This window comes from Heptranchias perlo, chromosome 14 (assembly GCF_035084215.1).
Source record: "Heptranchias perlo isolate sHepPer1 chromosome 14, sHepPer1.hap1, whole genome shotgun sequence".
NCBI classification, from domain to species: Eukaryota; Metazoa; Chordata; class Chondrichthyes; order Hexanchiformes; family Hexanchidae; genus Heptranchias; species Heptranchias perlo.
Window position 1 is genome coordinate 63,672,521 of NC_090338.1, and position 25,353 is coordinate 63,697,873.

At 44.5% G+C, this 25,353-nt stretch overlaps 1 protein-coding gene across 4 annotated transcripts in view; it reads left to right on the forward strand.

The window, feature by feature from the left end:
• The window catches only part of LOC137332582 (janus kinase and microtubule-interacting protein 2-like), a 344,895-nt gene that overhangs the window by 272,651 nt on the left and 46,891 nt on the right, over positions 1–25,353 (forward strand). For 2 of the 4 annotated variants that reach the window (XR_010965701.1, XR_010965702.1), the window contains exon 25: positions 22,981–23,087. The gene's annotated coding sequence lies outside the window, so the exon portion shown is untranslated. Of the gene's footprint in view, positions 1–9,131; positions 10,107–22,980; positions 23,088–25,353 lie in introns of those variants that run through there. The other 2 variants (XR_010965703.1, XR_010965704.1) reach the window with 1 other exon arrangement.

Below are 25,353 nucleotides of genomic sequence, written 5' to 3' on the forward strand. Positions count from 1 at the left end.
CGCTGAGGCATTATATTAACAGCATTCAAAGGATAAAACAGTAGCTGATCCGATTATCGTAATGATTGTTGCTTTTACCATTTGCTGATTATAATGCTATTTAACACTGCTTAAATCTATTTTATTATCTATTTTACTGCTTAAATGCATTCAACTTTATATGAGCCATTATCTCAATTGAAAATGATGATTGTTATATAATACAAGGCAGCTTATTGATCAAATGAACAGCGTTTTGCAGTAATTTCCTTAATAGGCACATTTCTAAATGAGATGGCTAAAACATAACATTCACTATCACAGGGTGGCATCTGGAGGTCCCTTTTAAGCAGTAAAATTGTTGAAAAGAGAAGCTAATTGGCAAAAGCCCTTCTGTCTCCCAATCGATGTGATGCTCAGCCATTGCTCATGCGTGACTTGGAAATATATCGCAGTTCCTTCATTGTCGCTGGGTCAAAATCCTGGAACTCCCTTCCTAACAGCACTGTGGGAGAACCGTCACCACACGGACTGCAGCGGTTCAAGAAGGCGGCTCACCACCACCTTCTCGAGGGCAATTAGGGATGGGCAATAAATGCCGGCCTTGCCAGCGACGCCCACATCCCGTGAACGAATTTTAAAGAAAATATCACGGTACACGGTTCTTCAGCTTGGACTCTAGGCTGACACTTCGGCACAGTGTTGCTGAGGGAGTGCTGCATTGTTGGAAGTGCTGTCTTTGAGATGAGACATTAAACTATCCATTCGGGTGGACGTAAAAGATCCCGTGGCACTAATCAAAGAGGAGCAAGGAGTTATCTCTGTATCCTGGCCAACATTCCTCCCTCAATTAGCACATCCAAAAGCAGATTAACTAGGCATTCGTCTCATTGCTCTTTGTAGGGCCTTGCTCTGTTCAAATTGGCTGTCGTGTTTGTCTACATAACAGCTGTGATTGCACTTCAAACGTAATTTATTGATTGTAAAGCTTCACTGGGTCAAAACCCTGGAACTCCCTACCTAACAGCATTATGGGAGAACCTTCACCACACGGACTGCAGCGGTTCAAGAAGGCGGCTCACCACCACCTTCTCAAGGGCAATTAGGGATGGGAAATAAGTGCCAGGCTTGCCAGTGATGCCCACACCCTGAGAATGAATTAGGAAAAAAGCACTTTTGTATTATATAACAATCATTGGTTTCAGTTGAGATACTGGCTCATATAAGTACTCATCCTGAGTACATGAAAAGGTGCCATATAAAATGGAAATGCTTTCCTTCCTTTCTCTCTCTAACAATAGATTCCCCTTTAACAAGGATGGTGCTCCTTTAAGAAAAACTGGGATAATCTTTTATCCAGTCATTAAATGTGTCATACAGACCAAGGTGGCCCCAGGTTTGATCTCCAGTTTTCCCTGAATTAGCTGATCTCAAATAGGATAAGAAAGATAAGTGCTACAATTGGCTTCAATTTGCCTGGGTTGGTGAAGGGAAAATCAACCAGGGTTGTTGCTCCTGATCATGCAGTGCCTCCCTTGTGAAAAGTGTGTGTGTGTGTGAGAGAGAGAGTGAGAGACATTGGATGAGGACAGCTCAACTGTGATCCTCTCTGCACTCAGTGTCAACACTCACTATCTGGGCTGGCACATGGGTGAGGTACTGGAGGGCTGCTGGTGTACCACATTCCAGCAAGGAGTCAACACCTTCAGGAGAGGAAAATTGGGGGATAACTATATATCTGATTGCAGCATCCCCACATCAGTTTATTATCTCAAATACTTGCTGAGAAGCATCAATACTGCGCTTATTGTTTGGGGCATTGCTGGCACATGGAATAAATTATATAAATTGCATTGACTATTAGCTGATCCCAAGGGTTGCATCTGTGTTGTGTCATGTGTTGCCATTTCCTCCTCGATGCATCCCTGGAATTCTGATGCCTAAGTGGACCGTGAAAAGTACGTTAACATTTTGACTGCGGCTTTTGCTGTTGGTTTAGGAATAGAACAGGAGGGTTGGTCTTTTAGGTTGATTAACTTTCATTGTGGAGCAGACATCATTATGATTGGAGATTGGCCAGGGATGAGTCTTGGAATTGTATGTTCATGGCTCCAGTCAAAGAAAAAATGTTGGAGACAGTGGCTCCAAAGTAAATATTAGCAGGAATAATGATTTTTCCAACTTGTTTTTTGGTCGTTTTAACACTGACGGGTAAATACAGCCTGAGATATAGTTTAGAAAATGATCACTGTAAGGCAGAGATGATTAACCCTTTTGCTGACTTGTTATAATCACACACAAGCTGTCAGAACACCAGGCTTCAGTGAAGATTTCTCTTAGTGTTTCTTTTATCTGTCAATTATTAACCCAAAACTTCTGCACAGAGCACTAGCACCAGTATTCCTGTGTGGAACTGTCTCCCCGACAGGTAGTTTCAGTACACACAAGGCCATGAGCAATCTGTGACTTGCTTACCCACACACCAGTCCAGTTGCTCCTAAGCCCTTCTGTGCCCCAGGCACAAGTTCAGTATTCAATGGCTTCATGTGAATACTGGACCTGTGAAAACTGTCCGGTGACCTTATTCTGATAAACAAGTTAATATTGCAAGTACGCACCTTTAAACAGTCTGCACCCAAAGTGTTAACTTGTCTCTTCTCTCCACAGAAACTGACTGGCCTGCTCTTTGTTTCCAGCATTTTCTGGGTTTGTTTCTGATTTTCCAGCATCTGCAGTATTTTGGCTTTTTAACCTCATTCTGATAACCCGAGTGAAGCTAAATGTACACTGCCATCTTTGATCCTCCCAGCTTTTCACTGTAAGAAGAATTTTTGGCTTACAAGCCAGAAATTCCTGAATGCATCTGCTTTCAATGCTAACAAATTCCGTGCCCCAGAGTACACGAGTTGTAATGCATTGAAGGGAAAGTACATGAGGGAGAAAGGAATATTAGGATATGTTAGGGTGAGATAAAGTAAGTTGGGGAGGAGGCTCGTGTGGAGAATAAACACCAGTATAGACCCGTTGGGCTGAATGGCCTGTTTCTATGCTGTTAATTCCATGTAGTTAACTTGCTCACGGAACAACGTCAACCATTAAAGCAAGTTTCTCTTTTAACAGGAGTGACTTGGCCACTACATCTTTTCCCTTATACCATCTGGAATAACATGACATTTTGTTAAATCTGTGTTGCAACATGCTCACTGTTACATTGCTCTGTGGATTAAGCTTCATACCTATTATGCTAGTTGATGTCTCAAGCTGTTTCTGATTACTCTGCTTCTCGATCGCCAAAACAGCACCATCCAATACCCAGTGTCTGCCACATGGTGGCAGCAAGTCTGCATGCCAATTAGAAAAAAAACAATCTTTCAACTTTGTCAGCTCCTGGTTTCAAGTTAATTGAGGCCAGGTTAATCTGATTCATGTAATAACAGTAGTTATTCTGTTCTCTGTTTAACAGAGGCTGCCTGTTGTAAATTGTTCACATATTTGCACTGTGGAGTTTCCTGTGGTATCAAAATGGGAAGAAAGCTGGAGTGGGGGAAGGCCATTAAAAATCTAAAGAGGAAAAGAAATTCTTCAAAGAGTAGCTTATTTTAATTGCTGCAACTGCCTTAAGGATGTTTTATAACCAAGGATTAAAAATTGTTCTGAAATGAACTGTTTATAAAAATGCATGCAAATCCCTTGCACCTCCGATTACTGTTGGTTATTAGCTTACAATAATGTGGTTTGAGCGCACATAAGAATGTTCTAAAATACAAACAAATGTTGGAAATGCACCTTAGGTCAATCAATATGACTGAGAGTGAGCAAGCAAGTTAGGCTTCCAATGGTATCACACTCAAAGTGTTAATACTAACAGTTTCCTTCCTGCACATTTTGGGTGTGATTGTCTTTCTCATCCAGTTGCCACTGTGTATTTCCAACATTTTCTGTTTTAATTTCCTTTTTCCTGCATTCACAGTTTAAAAAAGATATCTCTTTCTGTGAACGTGGTGCTGTGTGCTGAGCCAGCTTTCCAGTGCACATGTTAAATGAAATGCACAGCCCCCTATCCTGGACTCACCATCCTCATAGTTGCTATTCCCCAGAAGTTTTCTTCATTACTAGACTCTGAGAATTCTATCCCTTGCTCATGAACACGTGCAAACCTCGGGCAATGATATTTTAAGCAGGTACGATTTGAGTTCTCTTTGTTGGCCCATTTAAACATTATTGTTGGGCTTGACCTGAACTCACTGCTCAGTGTTTTTCCTGATGAATGTTAAACAGGAAGTAGTGTATCAAATCTTAATGCATTGTGTAATGGGAAATTCAGTTTATTGGCCAGGTATGGTCAATTTAATCATTTCCTATCCTGTCCCAGATACTGAAAACACTTAAAAACAAGGTCTCTATTATGTGTAAATATGTACCTTTTTGAGGTCATGTATACATCTAAACCTTGGGACAGAATGCAGGAACACTATTCGTTTACCTCTGGGACCAGGGTTCAAATGCAGGTCCTAGCCGAGGAGAACGAAGGCCTGGAGTTGTAATGGACACTGATCTAAGCACAGCTCCCAGAGGACGTGAGTGCACAACACAAAACAGCTCTGAGCTTAACACCACTTTAGCAATCTCTCAGTTAGAAGCCTGCTATTTAAAGAGGGAGAGATAAACATGAAAAAACCTCACCGCTGCAGAAGATACAGTTCCCTTGAATCCGTGGTTGATGTACATTCTTAGGGAAGTGTAAAATAGACCTTAGATTGAACCTGAGCTAGTCATGAAGCATTTTTACACTAATACTGGGGTCAGGAGCTTGGGACCCTCTCTGTCATTTTTACACTGATACTGGTGTCAAGAGCATGAGACCCCCTCCCTTACTTTTACACTGATACTGGTGTCAAGAGCATGAGACCACCTCCCTCACTTTTACACTGATACTGTTGTCAAGAGCATGCGACCCCCTCCCTCACTTTTACACTGATACTGGTGTCAAGAGCATGAGACCCCCCCTCCCTCACTTTTACACTGATACTGGTGTCAAGAGCATGAGACGCCCCTCCCTCACTTTTACACTGATACTGGTGTCAAGAGCATGAGACGCCCCTCCCTCACTTTTACACTGACACTGGTGTCAAGAGCATGAGACCCCCTCCCTCACTTTTACACTGATACTGGTGTCAAGAGCATGAGACCCCCCCCCCTCACTTTTACACTGATACTGGTGTCAAGAGCATGAGACCCCCCCTCCCTCACTTTTACACTGATACTGGTGTCAAGAGCATGAGACGCCCCTCCCTCACTTTTACACTGATACTGGTGTCAAGAGCATGAGACCCCCTCCCTCACTTTTACACTGACACTGGTGTCAAGAGCATGAGACCCCCTCCCTCACTTTTACACTGATACTGGTGTCAAGAGCATGAGACCCCCTCCCTCACTTTTACACTGATACTGGTGTCAAGAGCATGAGACCCCCTCCCTCACTTTTACACTGACACTGGTGTCAAGAGCATGAGACGCCCCTCCCTCACTTTTACACTGACACTGGTGTCAAGAGCATGAGACCCCCTACCTCACTTTTACACTGACACTGGTGTCAAAAGCATGAGACGCCCCTCCCTCACTTTTACACTGACACTGGTGGCAAGAGCATGAGACCCCCCCTCCCTCACTTTTACACTGACACTGGTGTCAAGAGCATGAGACCCCCTCCCTCACTTTTACACTGATACTGGTGTCAAGAGCATGAGATGCCCCTCCCTCACTTTTACACTGACACTGGTGTCAAGAGCATGAGACCCCCTCCCTCACTTTCACACTGACACTGGTGGCATTAGACATCTGAAGGCCCAGCCGGCAATGGTGGGGCGCAGGAAATGGGGGGTGCACAACAGGCCAGAATTGGAGGAACGCAGAGATCTTGGAAGGTTGTAGGGCCGGTGGAGGTTACCGAGATAGAGAGGGGTGAGGCCATGGGGCGATTTGAACATGAGGATGAGAATTTTAAATTTGAAGCATTGCTGGACCGGGAGCCAGGGGTGATGGGTGAACGGGACTTGGTGTGAGCTAAGATACAGACAGCAGAGTTTTCTATTAAATTCTTGTGCAGTGACAAAGATCAAACGTTTAGTAATGAATAAGTTAAAATTCTTAGAGAATTGGCTCCTTTTTTTGACCAGGGGTTCAATGTACATATTTCCCTGCTTTTTGTTGGAACTGACAATCCATTAAATAAACCTGGTGAACTCTGTGCCTCCCAGATGTTAGGGGCTATTCCATGGATCCCAACAACAGAGGTCAGGGACATGAAAAACACATACCTCTCTCTGTTGACCCTCCAACGGAGACCTGCAACGTCCACGTTCACCAAAAAGGGGTGAGCGAGTCTCGAGGTCACAGATCTTGTTTGAGGGTTGTTCTCTTAGTGCCAGTGTACCAATATAGAAGTAACCCCAGGTGACCTAGAGGTGCCTTATGCAGTCGCTGAGGGCAATATATAAAAGGAGTTCCATTTCCACAAAGCTGTCATTCATCATTCTGCACAGTGTTTCCAATAACAGTTATAAACAGAGAGTAGCGGTGAATGGCTTTTCTTAGGACTGGAGGGAGGTGTACAGTGGTGTTCCCCAGGGATCGGGGTGCTGGGATCACTACATTTCTTGATATATATTAACGACTTGGACTTGGGTGTACAGGGCACAATTTCAAAATTTGCAGATGACACAAAACTTGGAAGGGTAGTAAACAGTGAGGAGGATAGTGATAGACTTCAAGAGAATGTAAACAGGCTGGTGGAATGGACGGAAACGTGGCAGATAAAATTTAACGCAGAAAAATGCAAGGTGAAACATTTCAGTAGGAAGAACGAAGGGAGGCAATATAAATTAAAGGGCACAATTCCAAAAAGGGTACAGGAACAGTGACATCTGGGGGTATATGTACACAAATCGATGAAGGTGCCAGGATAGGTTGAGAAAGCGGTTAGAAAAGCATACGGGATCCCGGGCTTTATAAATAGAGGCATAGAGTACAGAAGCAAGGAAGTCATGATGAACCTTTATAAAACACTGGTTTGGCCACAGTTGGAGTATTGTGTCCAGTTCTGGGCACCATACTTTAGGAAAGATCTGAAAGCATTAGAGAGGGTACAAAAGAGATTTACTAGAATGATTCCAGAGATGAGGGACTTTAATTACATGGATAGACTGGAGAATCTAAGGTTGTTCTCCTTGGAACAGAGACGGTTGCGAGGAGATTTGATAGAGGTATTCAAAATCATGAAGGGTCTAGACAGAGTAGATAGAGAGAAACTGTTCCCATTGGCAGAAGGGTCAAGAACCAGAGGACATCGATTTAAGGTGATTGGCAAAAGAACCAAAGGTGACATGAGGAAAAACTTTTTTACACAGCGAGTGGTTAGGATCTGGAATGCACTGACCGACGAGGGGGTGATGGAGGCAGATTCAATCATGGCCTTCAAAAGGGAACTGGATAAGTACTTGAAAGGAAAAAAAATTGCAGGGCTACGGGGATAGGGCGGGGGAGTGGGGCTAGCTGGATTGCTCTTGCATAGAGCCGGCACGGATTCGATGGGCTGAATGGCCTCCTTCTGTGCTGTAACCTTTCTATGATAATCAATCGAATAATTGTTTTCTGTGGGATTACATCTACCCGAAGGATTTATTTGGTACAGTCCATCTCACTGACTATCTCTGACTTAACTTATCTCATAGTGATGTGGATTTGCAAAATATTAAAACATGGGGATTTGAGGGTGAAATCACGGCCTTCCCAAGGAAACATGAGCCTTTAAAATGTTGACTTGGCCCACCTGGTAGTGATGCAGTGGTTAATTAACTGCTGGGTACTGGCCAGCTGCACATCTGTATTTATCAAGTGACTCAGGAAATGTAATGCAGATGTTTCTGTGGGCTGAGCAAAGAAGGAATGAAGTCATTTCCAAAAAAAGACATAGGGAAGCATGTACATTGAACCAGTGGTCAAAAAAAGGGGGCAATTTGCCAAGAATTTTAACTTATTAAATATTAAACGTGTTTGATCTTTGTCACTGTACTAGAATTTAATAGAAGCCCTAAATGTGGACACTGGAACACTAAAACCAAGGAAACGGAAAACAAACATTATAGGAAATCCCACTGGTAATGTCTGTTCCCGTTGTTCTTTCACTGATATAAATGAAACAACAGTCTCACCAGTTCCATTTTTATTTAATTTTGGAAATCTTTATCAACCACTATTCTCCTCTCCCCTATCTCTCCCTACTGGAGTACGGCTCTATCAGTGCCCTTCAATCCCTTGCTCCAAGTGGACATGTGAGCCTTGGCAGTGAGTGTTGGCAGGCTATTCAACCTCAGAGGGCATCACAGTTGAGCAATATTCATCCAGCCTGTCCCACACGACCGCGATGTCTTGTGCACATAATATATATCGACTCCACACCCCAACCGGGAGATCACATGGCTTTCGGGTGGGTGAGGAGTCTTTATATTGTGGCGTACTAGGCATTACAGTTGTATGGACCGGCTGGATAGACCAGGGTGTCTTTTACTGCCCGTCATTGTCCATACATTTCTTCCCCAACTTCCATGAGGTTCCAACAGGAGTGACTGGATAGCAGTCAGGACCGGGAACCTTGAATGATTTTACTCCTCCCTGACTTTGGGGCACTGAGGCCAATTGCAAGACTCCTATGGCCTCCCTAACCAGCATTGGCTAAATGAGTACAGACTGGGAATGAACCAGGAATCTTTTTGGTCTTCCTGCTTTTATTCCCCCCTCCCCCAACCCCTGCTCCTCTAGCCCAGGGATGCTGATGCCAAATTGTCACATTCCTATCATCACTCTGGCTGAGATTAACTCATTCAGACTGGGAATCCAATCTTTCTGTGCTATATGGCTCAGTTCCACACTAGACAGTGCATTAAGCAACTGAAGAATGTATATATGTAATCCCCCATGGCACTGCACACAGTGAGTGGGAGGATACACTGTTTTATAACAATAGTGGTGTAAGCAACACTGCAATGGGGAAAGTGTTACTGGAAGTGTGACTGTTGTCAGGAATTGCGTGCTACAACTAAGACTTTTAATATATTTTCTTTCCTTCCCTTGTGTGTCCGTCCAAACCAACACAGCCGAGATTGGCAAAATGACAAGAATCAAACCCGTATCCCAGCTCTCTGACACGACATGTTGAAAGGGTTATCGTCAAAAGCATTTGTCAGTCAAAAAATTGAAGAAGAAAGTCAATAATTACAAAAACCAGACCGCGCCCCCTGCCACATAATGAAAAACAGGCTGCGTTGTACCACAAACACTGGCACGTCACTGCTATATCCTGCTCCAAGGCGGATTTGAGTTGTCAGTCAAAACTAAAGAGGTATCTAACCATGTGTGATTACATAGTAAAGCTGCATGGAGTTCAAATGGATTCAAACCAGTTCCTGGCATTGGCTAGCCACCTCCTTGCATCTGTGAGCCAGATCCTGCAATCGATGTTACTAAACCTGCTTTCCACAGTCTGGCGGTGGATTTGTACCCAGTTAAACCTCAACTTGCTGCCAGTATATGGAGACCGGATTTAACGACCTCAACCATAAAGGCTGTCAACCATCCTGGATGCTTTGGGATTCTGAATCTGGCTTCATAAAACTAATTCAACATCAGGAATAACTTTATTGCAGGGAACTCCATTTGTCTCAATGTGAAGCAACTTTCAATGCACATCAGTGTGAATTAAAGTAATGGTTTGACTCCCAAGTTTTACTGAGCCTAGGAAGCCTATAGCTACCTGGATTGTAGATAGTCTTGTACAGCTTGGGTCTACATCCATTGGAAACCCTGATAATTAGTTATCCTGGGGAGTGGAACACTGCAAGTGCTCAGATGCTCCTTTGTTACTGAACCTGATTTGACCTGAAATGAGGACCAGTGGAAAGTCTGACTTGGGTCTGCTGACTGAGCATCACACTCTACACTTAGCAGTTTCAATCATCAAATGGCAGCATCATATTAACCTTAAATAACTGATATAAATGCTTAAAAACATATTTATATGAAAAAGAAGATTTCAACCTTCCCTGTGCTTACTCTGTAATTACCTTGTGATATGCTAGTAAATATTTCAGATCTGGTTTCTCACTATGCCTTGTTCCAGTTTCTCGGGCTTAAAAGGGCCCAACGCACACCAATTTAGCAGTGGCCTACGTCCAATCTGCGCGAGCGTTGGCCCCACTGCTAAATTTGTAGGGCTCATTTTTTTTTAAACGTCCCCGGCGGACATGTAAAAACAGGCGTTAGGCCCCTTAAATATGCTAATGAGGGGCCTAAAGTCTGTTGAAGGACCCCTCTACAAAATTAGTTATCGATGAGCGAATGGGGAAGTTCAGGGTTCTTCAGCGGCCTCCAACTAATGTTAAGTTTTAGTTCAGGTTATTTTTAAAAACAAACCTCTCTGTGGAGCTAGGAATGCTCCTCCCAACTCTGCAGTCCCACCCACCTCACTCTCTTTCCCCCCCCACCACACCCCCTCCACTTACCTGAGGGCCACAGCCAATGAGGCAGGTGGCCCGAAATGGACTTTTCTGGTGGGGCGAGCTGTCTGTGGAGTTGCGACCAGCAGGTGAGGCCTGAGAACTGATTTTTATCCATCCTTGGGCCTCGTGGTATGGGTATGCGGGCGCCATTGTCCCCTGGGCCTTCCACTGAGTGGCCAAAGCGCCTGCCTGAATCATTGATCCATGCAAATCGATTCCCTATGATGTGCATAGGACCCCAATCACGGAGCGTGAGCAGTGGACCCTCCGCTCAGTAAAACTTGATGTGGAGATGCCGGTGATGGACTGGGGTGTACAAATGTAAGGAATCTTACAACACCAGGTTATAGTCCAACAGTTTTATTTGAAAATCACAAGCTGTCGGAGGCTTTCTCCTTCGTCAGGTGAGTGTCGGGTTCCTTAAAAATTACCGCATATATAGTCACAGAACAATGCCTGGTGATTACAGATAATCTTTCCAACTGCCCGTTATCAAGGCCATCAAATGAATTGAATAGTGTTCAGACAGAGAAACATTAGATACCAGACTACTGAATACACAAACGGCCAGAACCAAAGACAGATAGGGAGAGAGAGAAACATCCGAAAGGAAGAGAGAGAGAATGACCAGTTGTATTAAAAACAGATAAAATTTTTTTCCGCTGGTGGGGTTATGTGTAGCGTGACATGAACCCAAGATCCCGGTTGAGGCCGTCCTCATGGGTGCGGAACTTGGCTATCAATTTCTGCTCGACAATTTTGCGTTGTCTTGTGTCTCGAAGGCCGCCTTGGAGAACGCTTACCCGAACATCGGTGGCTGAATGTCCTTGACTGCTGAAGTGTTCCCCGACTGGGAGGGAACCCTCCTGTCTGGCGATTGTTGCGCGGTGTCCGTTCATCCGTTGTCGCAGTGTCTGCATGGTCTCGCCAATGTACCATGCTCCGGGGCATCCTTTCCTGCAACGTATGAGGTAGACAATGTTGGCCGAGTCACAGGAGTATGAACCATGTACCTGGTGGGTGGTGTCCTCTCGTGTGATGGTGGTATCTGTGTCGATGATCTGGCATGTCTTGCAGAGGTTGCCGTGGCAGGGTTGTGTGGTGTCGTAGACGCTGTTCTCCTGAAAGCTGGGTAATTTGCTGCGAACGATGGTCTGTTTGAGGTTGAGTGGCTGTTTGAAGGCGAGTAGTGGAGGCGTGGGGATGGCCTTAGCAAGGTGTTCGTCGTCATCGATGACATGTTGAAGGCTGCGGAGAACATGGCGCAGTTTCTCCGCTCCGGGGAAATACTGGACGACGAAGGGTACTCTGTTGGTTGCGTCCCGTGTTTGTCTTCTGAGGAGATCGATGCAATTTTTCGCTGTGGCCCGTCGGAACAGTCGATCGACGAGTCGAGCGTCATATCCCGTTCTTACGAGGGCGTCTTTCAGCGTCTGTAGGTGTCCATCGTGTTCCTCCTCGTCTGAGCAGATCCTGTGTGTTCGCAGGGCCTGTCCATAGGGGATGGCCTCTTTGATGTGGTTAGGGTGGAAGCTGGAAAAGTGGAGCATCGTGATGTTGTCCGTGGGCTTGCGGTAGAGTGAGGTGCTGAGGTGCCCGTCTTTGATGGAGATTTGTGTGTCCAAGAAAGAAACCGATTCTGAGGAGTAGTCCATGGTGAGTTTGATGGTGGGATGGAACTTGTTGATGTTATTGTGTAGTCTCTTCAGTGATTCTTCGCCGTGGGTCCATAGGAAGAAAATGTCGTCGATGTATCTGGTGTATAGCGTTGGTTGGAGGTCCTGTGCAGTGAAGAAGTCGTGCTCGAACTTGTGCATGAAAATGTTGGCGTATTGGGGTGCGAATTTGGTCCCCATGGCTGTTCCGTGTGTTTGGGTAAAGAACTGGTTGTCGAAGGTGAAGACATTGTGATCCAGGATGAAGCGGATGAGTTGTAGGATGGCGTCTGGAGATTGGCTGTTGTTGGTGTTGAGTACTGAGGCTGTTGCAGCGATGCCGTCATCATGGGGGATACTGATGTAGAGTGCCGAGACGTCCATCGTGGTGAGAAGTATTCCTGGTTCAACTGGTCCGTGGGTACTGAGTTTTTGTAGGAAGTCTGTAGTGTCGCGACAGAAGCTGGGGGTTCCCTGTACGATGGGTTCCGTTGCCTGATACGATAGGACGTCCGGGTGTGTTGGCTTTGTGTATCTTTGGGAGGCCCCGGAGCACAGTACATTGGCGAGACCATGCAGACACTGCGACAACGGATGAACGGACACCGCGCAACAATCGCCAAACAGGAGGGGTCCCTCCCTGTCGGGGTACACTTCAGCCGTCAAGGACACTTAGCCACCGATCTTCGGGTAAGCGTTCTCCAAGGCGGCCTTCGAGACACACGACAACGCAAAATTGTCGAGCAGAAATTGATAGCCAAGTTCCGTACCCATGAGGACGGCCTCAACCGGGATCTTGGGTTCATGTCGCGCTACACGTAACCCCTCCAGCGGAAAAAAAAGTTATCTGTTTTTAATACAACTGGTCATTCTCTCTCTCTCTTCCTTTCGGATGTTTCTCTCTCTTTCTCCCTCCCTGTCTTTGATTCTGGCCGTTTGTATATTCAGTAGTCTGGTATCTAATGTTTCTCTGTCTGAACACTATTCAATTCATTTGATGGCCTTGATAACGGGCAGTTGGAAAGATTATATGTAATCATCAGGCATTGTTCTGTGACTATATATGCAGTAATTTTCAAGGAACCTGACACTCACCTGACGAAGGAGAAAGCCTCCGACAGCTTGTGATTTCCAGTAAAACTTGTCCATACAGCAGAAAAGGCCCAAAACGGTAAGTATTAAAGTTATTTTTGTGGGGCCAGGAAGAGCAGGTGTGCTTTTCCGGACTCTACAAGAATAATGTGGGCCGCAGTTACCCCTGGGCTCCGCAGTCGCACCTCCCCACCTGACCTACCCTCCTGGCGGACGGGTCAGCCGATATTGGGCTGGCCCACAGCCAGGGGGCTGCAGCAGGGGTGCCTATTTGGCACTTGCAGCTCGTGCCCCCTGCGGGCCGGAGGGTCCAGTTGGCCGGCAGGCTGCCCAGTTGTTAAAATCTAGCCCGTGTTATTTGGATGTAGAGGTGAATGGTGTGTGTGTAAGATTAATTTGCACTGGGCACAGGAACAAAAAAGGGCAGTTGTGTGATTCTGAGGGTGCAGCTATTCTGCCCTTTAATGTCGATGCAAAGTAGCTTTAGGGGCGCGGTGGGGGGGGGGGGGAAGTGACAGGGACCACTTGGGTGTCAGTGCACTGTAGCCAAGCCTGTGAGAGGTAATCCTAAACCTACACAAATCATTAGTTAGGCTGCAGTTAGAATATTGGACCCAATTTTAACTCAACCCCCCCTCCCCCCCGGCCTGGTGCAAACCGGGTGGAGGTGCAGTTAAAATGAGGGCGAGGACTTTCCCCCCTCCGATCACACTGCCTTCCCGACGGGTCCGAATATTAATCCGTTCTTTCGAGCAGGCGAGCAGGACACCCGTCCCGAGCTGGCGGGGTTCTGTTTAAAGATGCAGATCGAGGCCCGACTTCTATGTTAGTCCAAGGCCTGAGCAGGGGGAGCAGTGATGGCTTCCTCGTCAGACCAGAGCTGCTGGGGAGGGGGACCGTGGGCCAGAAGAGGCCCAGGCAGGTAAGTTTTTAATTTTATTTTAGGTTTCCTTGTGGGCCAGGAGGAGCAGCAAGAAACCTTGGGCCACCCTTACCCCAGGCTTCCCACCCCCCCCCCCACCCCTTCCGTATTCACTTGGTCCACCGTCAGAGAGATTGGAGAAGCATTCACGTGAATGGTGCGAATCTCCAGCTCCGATCAAAAGGAGATGATATTGTTGAATCCCTTGTTCTTTCTATGGTACAAGTAGATACAGAGCAGTGTGAGTCCACTCCCATAAAAGTGAGACGCTGAGACCACCTAAGGCAGCAACTGATGCCAGTGAACCTGAGAAGGTATCTGAAACAGACCTGAATTTGTAATAATGAGTTTTGATGAGATAGAGAAAAGACCATTTCCACTGGTCACTGTGTCAGTAACTAGAGGGTATAAGTTTAAGATCATCAAAAGAATGAAGGGAGAGGTTAGGAGAATTTTCTTTAAGACGTACCCAACAAGAAACTATGGTAGAAGTAGAGATCCTAAAAGCTTTTATTAGCATAGGAACAGGAGAAGGCCATTCAGCCCTTCAAGCCTGCTTGCCATTCAATTAGATCATAGCTGACCTGTACCTCAACTCCATATACCTGCCTTAGCTCCATATCTCTTGATACCCTTACTTAACAAAAATCTATCGATCTCAGTCTTGAAAGCTCCAATTGTCCCCCAGCATCCACAGCCTTTTCGGGGAGAGAATTCCATATTTCCACAACCCTTTGTGTGAAAAAGTGCTTCCTGATCTTCTTCCTAAATGGCCTAGCTCTAATTTTAAGATTATATCCTCTCATTCTTGATTCCCCCACCAGAGGAAATAGTTTCTCCGTATCTACCCTATCAAATCCTTTTAACATTTTAAACACCTCGATCAGATCACCCCTCAATCTTCTACACTCAAGGGAATACAAGCCTAGTCCATGCAACCTGTCCTCATAATTTAACCCTGTTAGCCTCGGTATCATTCTGGTGAATCCATGCTGCATCCCTTCCAAGGCCAATATATCCTTCCTGAGGTGCGGTGCCCAGAACTAAACACAGTGCTCCAGGTGGGAGTAGGTAAAAGGGAAGAAGGTAAGTTTTTGAAAAAGAAAAATATTGAGAGGTATGCAGAAGAAAATGGGAATGGAACTGAATGACTCGCCCTTTCTGAGGGTTGAGTGGGCTCCTTTTGTGCTGTAAAATTCTATGATGCTATATTCTCCAAGAGGCCATTTTACAGCTACTTCCGTATAACTTCAGTCTGGTGCGAAGCCACATTTTAAAAATGCCTGTGTAATCTGTTGGAAGCTGGCAGGAAGTTTTAAGCTTTGCGAGTGAGCCTTATTCCATGTTAGTAGTTATCAGACACTGCTGCCTGCACTCTTCTAATGTTACATATTAGCTGCAGGGGAAATGAGCTCTGTGCACATGGTGAAACAGGCACACGCAAACCTCCATCATCCCTGTACCTCAGTGCTGGTCAAACTGAGGCCACTCTACAGTACAAATTTGCCCTGCCGACTCTGCATTGCAGCCAAGAGATTTTGGTCTGAAATGAGTAGCTGCAGTATAACTGCAGACTGAGATTGGTTTCACAGATGCCAGTGACTGTGAAGTGTTTTGTTGCGTTGATTCTAAAACCAGAACTAAATATCCAACTGAAGAGCCAGTTTCTGCACGAGAAATGAGCACAAACGTTTAGACGCAACCTTCCGAGTATTTTGGGGCCTGAAAACTGTATGAACGTGAGATGCCTCACGTGAGATAAAATGGCTACTGTGTTGGTCAAGGACACAAATGCTGCTTCAGGGGCCCGGGAGAGTTTACACTGACCTAGGAACCTGCTGCCCAGCTCCTCTCACCAGAGTGACTGGACGGAGCAGATGCTGAGATCAAAGACACAGCTTCAAAATTGCAACGCCTGGGCAAAGCGCAGAAAGGGAATTCTGGCAGGGGCGATCGCATGCTGGTAACAGAACTCGCCTGACTTTCCTTTAACGGAAGGGAAATTCAGCAGGTTCTGCAAGTTATGCCCAATCCTCCCGGCCAAATTTTGCTCTCTGCGCTCCACCCAGACGTTGCCTATTCCCCAGACAGTAAAGACCAAAATCGACCCCATTGTGATTCGTGCTTCTCCTCATTCCCCTCCCGAGGAGAATCTCCCCTGTAGTTGAGGATTGGATCATGTGAAGAACTATGGAGGAACTTTGTACTTGAAAATGGAGGAAAAATCATAAGAGCTACACAATTTTTTTACCCTAATTAATTCGTTATTTTTTCCCCTCACCAATTTTCTTTCCCTTTTTCAAGTCGTTGATTCAGTTCATTGGGAGCCAAGTACCCTCTGGTACATCTTGTGAGTTTAGGCGGACAAATCGACCACAGGGAGGCATCACAGCAGATCATGCTCCTGTCCTCACACTTCCAGTAGGGTAACTAGATAGAGATCAGGAGCAGGAACACTTGACAACACTTGAGGTGCTGGAAGTCTTAACGCGCATCAAGGTAGATAAATCTCCGGGACCTGATGAAATGTATCCCAGGACGTTATGGGAGGTTAGGGAGGAAATTGCGGGTCCCCTAGCAGAGATATTTGAATCATCAACAGCTGCAGGTGAGGTGCCTGAAGATTGGAGGGTAGCAAATGTTGTGCCTTTGTTTAAGAAGGGCAGCAGGGAAAAGCCTGGGAACTACAGACCGGTGAGCCTGACATCTGTAGTGGGTAAGTTGTTCGAGGGTATTCTGAGGGACAGGATCTACGGGCATTTGGAGAGGCAGGGACTGATTAGGAACAGTCAGCATGGTTTTGTGAGTGGAAAATCATGTCTCACGAATTTGATTGAGTTTTTTGAAGGGGTAACCAAGAAGATAGATGAGGGCTGTGCAGTAGACATGGTCTACATGGACTTCAGCAAAGCATTTGACAAGGTACCGCATGGTAGGTTGTTACATAAGGTTAAATCTCACGGGATCCAAGGTGAGGTAGCCAATTGGATACAAAATTGGCTTGACGACAGAAGACAGAGGGTGGTTGTCGAGGGTTGTTTTTCAAACTGGAGGCCTGTGACCAGCGGTGTGCCTCAGGGATCGGTGCTTGGTCCGCTGTTATTTGTTATTTATATTAATGATTTGGATGAGAATTTAGGAGGCATGGTTAGTAAGTTTGCAGATGACACCAAGATTGGTGGCATTGTGGACAGTGAAGAAGGTTATCTAGGATTGCAACGGGATCTTGATAAATTGGGCCAGTGGGCCGACGAATGGCAGATGGAGTTTAATTTAGATAAATGTGAGGTGATGCATTTTGGTAGATCGAATCGGGCCAGGACCTACTCCGTTAATGGTAGGGCGTTGGAGAGAGTTATAGAACAAAGAGATCTAGGAGTACAGGTTCATAGCTCCTTGAAAGTGGAGTCACAGGTGGATAGGGTGGTGAAGAAGGCATTCGGCATGCTTGGTTTCATTGGTCAGAACATTGAATACAGGAGTTGGGATGTCTTGTTGAAGTTGTACAAGACATTAGTAAGGCCACACTTGGAATACTGTGTACAGTTCTGGTCACCCTATTATAGAAAGGATATTATTAAACTAGAAAGAATGCAGAAAAGATTTACTAGGATGCTACCGGGACTTGATGGTTTGACTTATAGGGAGAGGTTAGATAGACTGGGACTTTTTTCCCTGGAGAGTAGGAGGTTAAGGGGTGATCTTATAGAAGTCTATAAAATAATGAGGGGCATAGATAAGGTCGATAGTCAAAATCTTTTCCCAAAGGTAGGGGAGTCTATAACGAGGGGACATAGATTTAAGGTGAGAGGGGAGAGATACAAAAGGGTCCAGAGGGGCAATTTTTTCACTCAAAGGGTGGTGAGTGTCTGGAACGAGCTGCCAGAGGCAGTAGTAGAGGCGGGTACAATTTTGTCTTTTAAAAAGCATTTGGACAGTTACATGGGTAAGATGGGTATCGAGGGATATGGGCCAAGTGCAGGCAATTGGGACTAGCTTAGTGGTATAAACTGGGTGACATGGACATGTTGGGCCGAAGGGCCTGTTTCCATGTTGTAACTTCTATGATTCTATGATTTTTCACTCTCTCTAAACCAGGAGTGTTGAGGCCAGTTTTGGTGCCCACTCCTGTCATCAGCTAACTTAGCACAGAGCAGCGGATCAAAGCTGGGAGCCTTCCAGGTTTGTGAGGTTCAGGTACTCACTGTTTTAACTTAATGAGCCATTTGATGGGCTGATTAATACATTCTCGAGACAGTGGCAGTGCCCTGATCAATGACTGCACCATTTTAAAAACAAGAAAATACCACTTTCATTTCTATCGAGGAATTTTCATATCAGAGTTTGCTTAATGTTGTCATCATATTTCAGTAGTTTGTTAAACATGTTTTCAGTCACCAATCCATCAGCTTTCTCTGTTACATTCGCAAAGTCCTTTCCAGCAAACTGGTGTTGGATTTAAAGCTTCAATGAGCTGCTTTTTCTCAAACATTGATTTGACAATTTGAAATCACTTAGATCTTTAAAATGAACCCGGCAGTGACCTCTGAGATTTGAAATACACAATACAACAAACATTACAAAACAGAACTAGCCCACGGCCATTTAATAAATGTAAGTTTTTTATATATATATATAAAATAAGATGATGACAGAGGCGATAGAGAAAACTTGTAAACTGTTCCATGAAGCCACCTAGTGGGCAGAGCCTTCACCATCACTGTGACAGTAGATATAGCAAAATTGAATGGGAGATGTTGACACAAAAGTCTGACCAAAATGCATGACAACAGGAAGTGTTATTTGTGGATAGGAAATGCACACTAATAATATGTTGATAATTTGAGAGAGAAATGATCAAGATTAAATAATAATGGGCCTAATTTAAATGGAAGGAGAATCAGGTGGGATCTGTTGGTGGTGATCCTCCCCACTCCAGGATCCTCTCTCCGTTCTGCCCAGGTGATGTTTAACACCCAGGCAAAAAAGATGAAAGATTTTCTTTTTTGCACCACGATTATGATTTCTGGAGAAGTTACATTGAATTTTACAGCATAGAAACAGGCCATTCGGCACAACTGGTCTATTCCGGTGTTTATGCTCCACACGAGCCTCCTCCCTCCCCACCTCCTCTAACCCTATCAGCATATCCTTCTATTCCTTTCTCCCTCATGTTCTTATCTAGCTTCCTCTTAAATATATCGATGCTATTCCCCTCAACTACTCCATGTGGTAGCGAGTTCCACATTCTAACCACTCTCTGGAGCAGTGCGATAGCTCAAAACCTTGTCAATAGAATGCTACACCATGTCATCCGAGGTTCTTACCAAAGGAATTATTGAGACAAAGCAAAGATCACGTCAGCACCAAAATGTGGGCAAATCAACCTGAAACAATGGCGTTGGACAAACTCCCCACCTGCTTCAAACATTTAACACTAATAATTACCTTATAAAAAAAACAAAATTGCATTCAACTCTCGTTGACATCAGCAGCACAACAGCAAGCGGCAGGAGTTCAGCTGCTGCCCGAGGCTGTCGATCTACAACACTCCTCCCATTGAGAGAGCTCAGTGTCAAAAGAAATGGAAAATGTTGGGGAGGATCAGTGGCCACAGCTGAAATATTAACCCATTATTTTTTTCAGTAGCTCAAGTGTAGTTCCAGGATTTTCTGTTTGCCTTTAGACTTGACGTGTCAAAAGAGATCGACCGTCACACCAACTTGACACAATTCTGGTGATCCAAATGACACTCCGATTCATTACAAGTTTGTGTCCTAGTATTTTATATTTTTACTTCAAAACTCAACTTAAATTGCAACCAGTAACCAGCACTGACTCACGATATGTACAGCATGCTGCAAATATCCTGGCCTAAACCATATTATTACAATTCATGGACCCAGCCAGCCATAACTCACATGTGATTCGTATATGTGGTCAGGTCAACTCATTGTAAAAATAAGGGGTCAGATTTTCTGCGCATTGACTATGACTGGGTGTGAAATCATTGCATTGCCCCAGGATGTATGCAGTGTTCTTTACATATGTTTCACATTAATTTACAAGAAACCCAAACAAATGGATGCTGCATCATCAAGGTTCCCTTGGTTGCATTAATTTCTTTTGAAAAGCTGACCTGTACAGCAGGAAAATGAGGAAAGCTGCCAATAAAGAGGAGTTGCTCACTGGGACTAGACCTCACTGGGGATGTAACCCGTCACCATCAAATCAACATTTTGGAAGCTTAAAGCACATTGTGGAAGTGGCACTGGTGGGATACTGAGGTGTGCCAGTCTCAACCAGATGCACGCTATTAAATCCCTTGAAGCAGTCCATGCCCATACGCTGCAAGACCCGGACAACATCCAGGCTTGGGCTGATAAGTGGCAAGTAACACCGATGTTTGAGTCACCACCACCTTGGTGGGGTCCTTGAAATGGGCAGCCCAGCTGCCCACCAAAAACAGGCGGGCACCTCATTAGCACAGGCAAATCGGGCACGTAATCGGGCGCTAAACATGCTCCACCCATTGGTACTTGCATTGAGTGGCCTAAGCAGCAGTCCTTAAAGGAACCGCCATAGGCCACACAAAAACAGGTAAGTTGAATGTTTTAGATGATTTTTAAGGGGGTGGGAGAAGCATTAATATTCCTCCTCACTCCAAAAATTCAGCCCCCACAAAGCCCTCTCCTGGGATCTACCCACCCAATCAAATTACCTGCACCAGCTGGGCTCTTCACAGGAGTGGCCAGATTTTCGGCCTCCTCCAATTGGCGAGATGCTCAAAACATGGAAGCAGCTTGCTGACGGAATGAAAATGAAGCTTGCCAATGAAAATTGGTCAGGCCTCAGACTGACTCTATCGCGAGGCCAATGGGCTCGACCACTCACCTCCCACTGAATAGAATCAGACATATGAAAATCTTTCCCTGCCTCTGTAAACTTGTGATACTGTAATTGCACTCTTCCACCATTGGGGGTGCTGCAGCACCACCACTAACGGGGAGAGTCCAATTTCAGCATGACAAGATTACATAGGTAGGTTCCATTATAAATGTGGACATAGGAATTTATAATGGAAATGTAAAAATAAGGACAGAGTGTATAACTTTAAAGTGAGGATTGAATTCTGTGTGTGTCCTAGTCCTCTAACCCCACTTCATTTTAAGATTACACTCGGTCTTTGACTCTCTGTGCATAGCACCATGAGAGATCAACTATAGCTCAATGTGCTGATCCTTTAACCACCTTCTCCCTAACTGTAAAGGTTAAGCGGCCCAGCGTTATAAAGTACTCCAAGTGTGATCTTATCATGTCATTCTAAAATTTATGATGACAGAGCTACATTAAATAGCGGCAGTTCCTACGTTCTTAAAGCATTATCTCCAAAAGAAATTACACTCATTCCGTGGTTAGACGGCAAACAATATGATTTTTGTTATATTTGGTGCCGGTTGTTCAAATGTAATGTTTAAATGGATGTTGTCTCTATGCTACAAGCCATAATTCTTAAAACCCAAAACCTTCAGGCAAGACACAGTCTGTAACTTGCAGTTGGCCATTCTGCACTAAAACAATTAAATAACGTTCAATTGGTTATGACAAGGCAATTCTTAAACAAAGAAAAGCTTATACATTTGCCACATTGATTTTCCAATTCACCATCTTATCAATTAGATTGAATGCGTAGCAGACGGGAAAGGTTTACATGAATCTATGGGAGAGAGCTATTTAACAGTCGCCCATCTACAAATGCAAATATAGAAAGCCAACATGCATGCATGTGCACTATTAAAATCACTAATGTATATTGAACAAAAGAGTAAAGTCAATCAGCAAATTACATTGAATAGTTTCAGGTTTCTTCAAATCTCAGAACAAAGGACACTAAATGGGCACGATTTTAACATTGAAAAATGGGTGGGTTGGGGACTGGAGGGGCATTTAAAATCATAACCATTTCAGACCCGCCCCCAACCTGCCTCCAACCCACCCATTTCCGGTTTTCAGTGGGGCGGGATGAGAGGTGGGCAACCAACCTGCTCCCAGGAGGTGGGTTGGTGACTAAAACCTTTCAAGGAGCCTGCGGGCCTCCATTTTTGCAGGTTTTGCAATTTCAACCCCTGGGGGTCAAGATTCCCGGGCCTTCTCCTTCACGTCTCTTGAGAGGAGGCAAGAAGGCCCAAAACTGCAGATAAGTGCCTTTCTTGCACAGCTTGTGGGCCTGGAGGAGCAGGAGTGCTTCTCCCAGGCCCAATAAGCTCACTTGCAATGACCCCCCCAACAATCGCGGACACGCCCCCAATCCCTGTTCCCCCCCCCAATCCATGACCCCCCCCCCCAATCTCCAACCCCTCTCCACTCGATCGCGGACCCCCAGCCTCTCAATCAGGCCAGCCAGTCGCACGGCAAACTGACAAAAAAAAATGAAAAGACATCCTTATGTCAAAATCGTGAGGAAGTCCGGGAAGCCTGTACTTACGGTGGGGGTAGGGTCAAATTGCAGATGGGAAACCCAGCTCGGGGTCAAAATCATGCCCAATAAATCAAATGATACAATGGGGTATCAAAGCGTTTTAACAGGTATGTCTCATAATTCTCATGGGGGAGGGGGTTGGTGGGAATATGCTGAACCTACTACTTATAAATATTCAACGTCTTAAGAATCTCATCTCCAGAGTCGGATACCCAGTTGAAACACTTCACTTTTTTGGGTGTTGGATTAACTTTTTTTTTGTTAAATTGCAACTGACTTCAATCCATTGTCCCCTTTCAGGAGGTGACTGGAGTGGAACTTCATGATGAGAATTGTGGCTGTTGCTAGGTGACCTAAGGCCAACCATCTTAAAGCAGGACAAGACAAGGGACAACCGAGAGATGTCAGTGAGTGTATAGATAACATCCTTTCAGATTATGGTACAATGCAGATGGGTAAAGTTCTCTTTGAAGTAACTGTACATTGATGTCTAAAGATATATGAAACCCCCATGCCTTACCAGTCAAGGATTGAATTAATAGGTAAGCTAACAAAACATAGCAAATGTCCTCTCTTTATTTCATAACTGTTGACTGATGATCTGCCAAGGGACTGAGGCACAATTACAGGCAACCTCTTGACGTCGTAATGTACCTGATGCCACATATGTGCATTTTGACTAACCTCCGAGGATGACATTCTGGAAAAGACTATTAGAAATAATTACCATAAAGCAGTGTAAATTTGTTTTTCACAATATTTTAAATGGAGTTTCTCACCTCTATGAATCTGTTGGCAAAGCTTTCACATTCTTTTTACAAATGAGACAGAGACATTTTGAAAATGTTGCCTTTATTGCAAACAATATCCCGTTATCATAAAATATCTCTGTAATTCAAGGCTTTTCCTTTTGGGGGACCTCTACAAATATTCCCAACCTCCGCACAAATATTGACAGACTCCGGGGAATTCTCTGTCCCAATATCCAAATGACAATGGGTTAAAATAATCACCCACTCATAGTTAATGGATGGAAAATCTACTCTACTGACAGCTTTCCAAAGAGAAACACATTTTTTTAGTATACAATAACAGAAAGAATGTGCTAGTAAGTCATGAAAATTAGTCTGCTGACTTCTGGATTCCCTTTGCCAAGTCCTAAGGGGCTAAGGATCCCAGTTTGTAGTGCACCAGTGATAACTGGCTCTTCTATCTCATTATGTATTCAAATCGGCGCTCCACCGTTTCATTAAACATTTATGTCACTTTTTTTAACTAAAAGGATTGCAAAAAAAATGTTCTCAAATTGTTCCTTTTAATGGAGATTTGAAGTCTTAAAGTTTGTAGTCCAGATGGCTCATGTTTAGATTTGTAGGTATCATGTCGTTTAGAAAAGGAAACAAAAGATGTGAAGGTCAGAGCCCTTTCCTGTGGGAGAATGTTTCATCTTCAAGTTGTATTGACATTAGAGAAATTAGATTAGGATAATTTTGTTAAAGGAAATTCCAGATATGAATCACAAGTTTTGAGGAGTCGTGAGGAGACTACTAAATGTTAATGCTCCTTATGATAGTTGTTGAGGGTATTTTGGATAGTTTCATTGTTCATTTAAAAAAAATCAAGATCTCCAGCTAATATCACAACCAGTATTATCAATAACAACTGCGGTAAAACGACGATGGGGTAACTGAAGGCATTTCAGAGTCCAAATCCCATGACGTCTCTTTCATTTGGACTGAGTTTGCAAGGCTTGCTACTAAGTGGTATTAAGCCTCATATAAGATCCACTTTCAATTGATGCACCTCCTGCAGCTAATGTCCTCCAACTCTTCAGCATCAAAGGGTGCAGCGTTAGCCACACATCTCCACTGTGCTATCGTGACCAATTATTTCTACTTTTCTGTCCCCACGAGAACTTCCCCTTTAATAGCCCTTTTCTATTCCCCAGCTTTTCTATTCCCCAGCCAAGTATGCAACAGACCAGACTCACTGTGCAAGCTTTCTCTGTGCCTGTAGCCTCTTTAGATTAGGAGAGGGATTCCCATCAGAAAATTGGGGCCCGGTCAGTCCTCTGTACCACAGGCACAGGCAAGACTTTGCATTAAGTCTGCTTAACCCCATCATTGAAAAGGCATAGCGATTGTTTTTTCCACAGAGTTCAGCAGCTGAGTAGCCCAATTAGCATTTGATTTGGTTACTGTTAGTGCTATGAAAATAGACCTTCATTCCTTGAGATAGGAACAAGAGTAGGCCATTCAACCCCTCAAGCCTTCTCCGCCGTTCAATTAGATCATGGTTGATCTGTACCTCAATTCCATTTACCTACTCCATATCCCTTTATACCCTTACCTAACAAAAAAGGTGATTTAAATCATTAGTGCATGTCATAACAGTGGCACTGTTGGACTATGTAAAGTTTTACCATGCTGCCACCAAGTATCTGTGAAAATAGGTCATCACCATGAAATATCTGACATTGCAAAGTACTTTTATATTACAAATATACACCTTTACAACTCTATACCCCCCCCCAAGTACAGTAGGTATATAATTTGTGCTGTGAGCTATAAAAGTGTCATGTTTCTTCTCTCCACAACACTTGATCTCTTTTGGTACATCACACTCACCATTTTGTGTATTGTTTAGTCACATCTGAGTAAGCAATCTCTACAT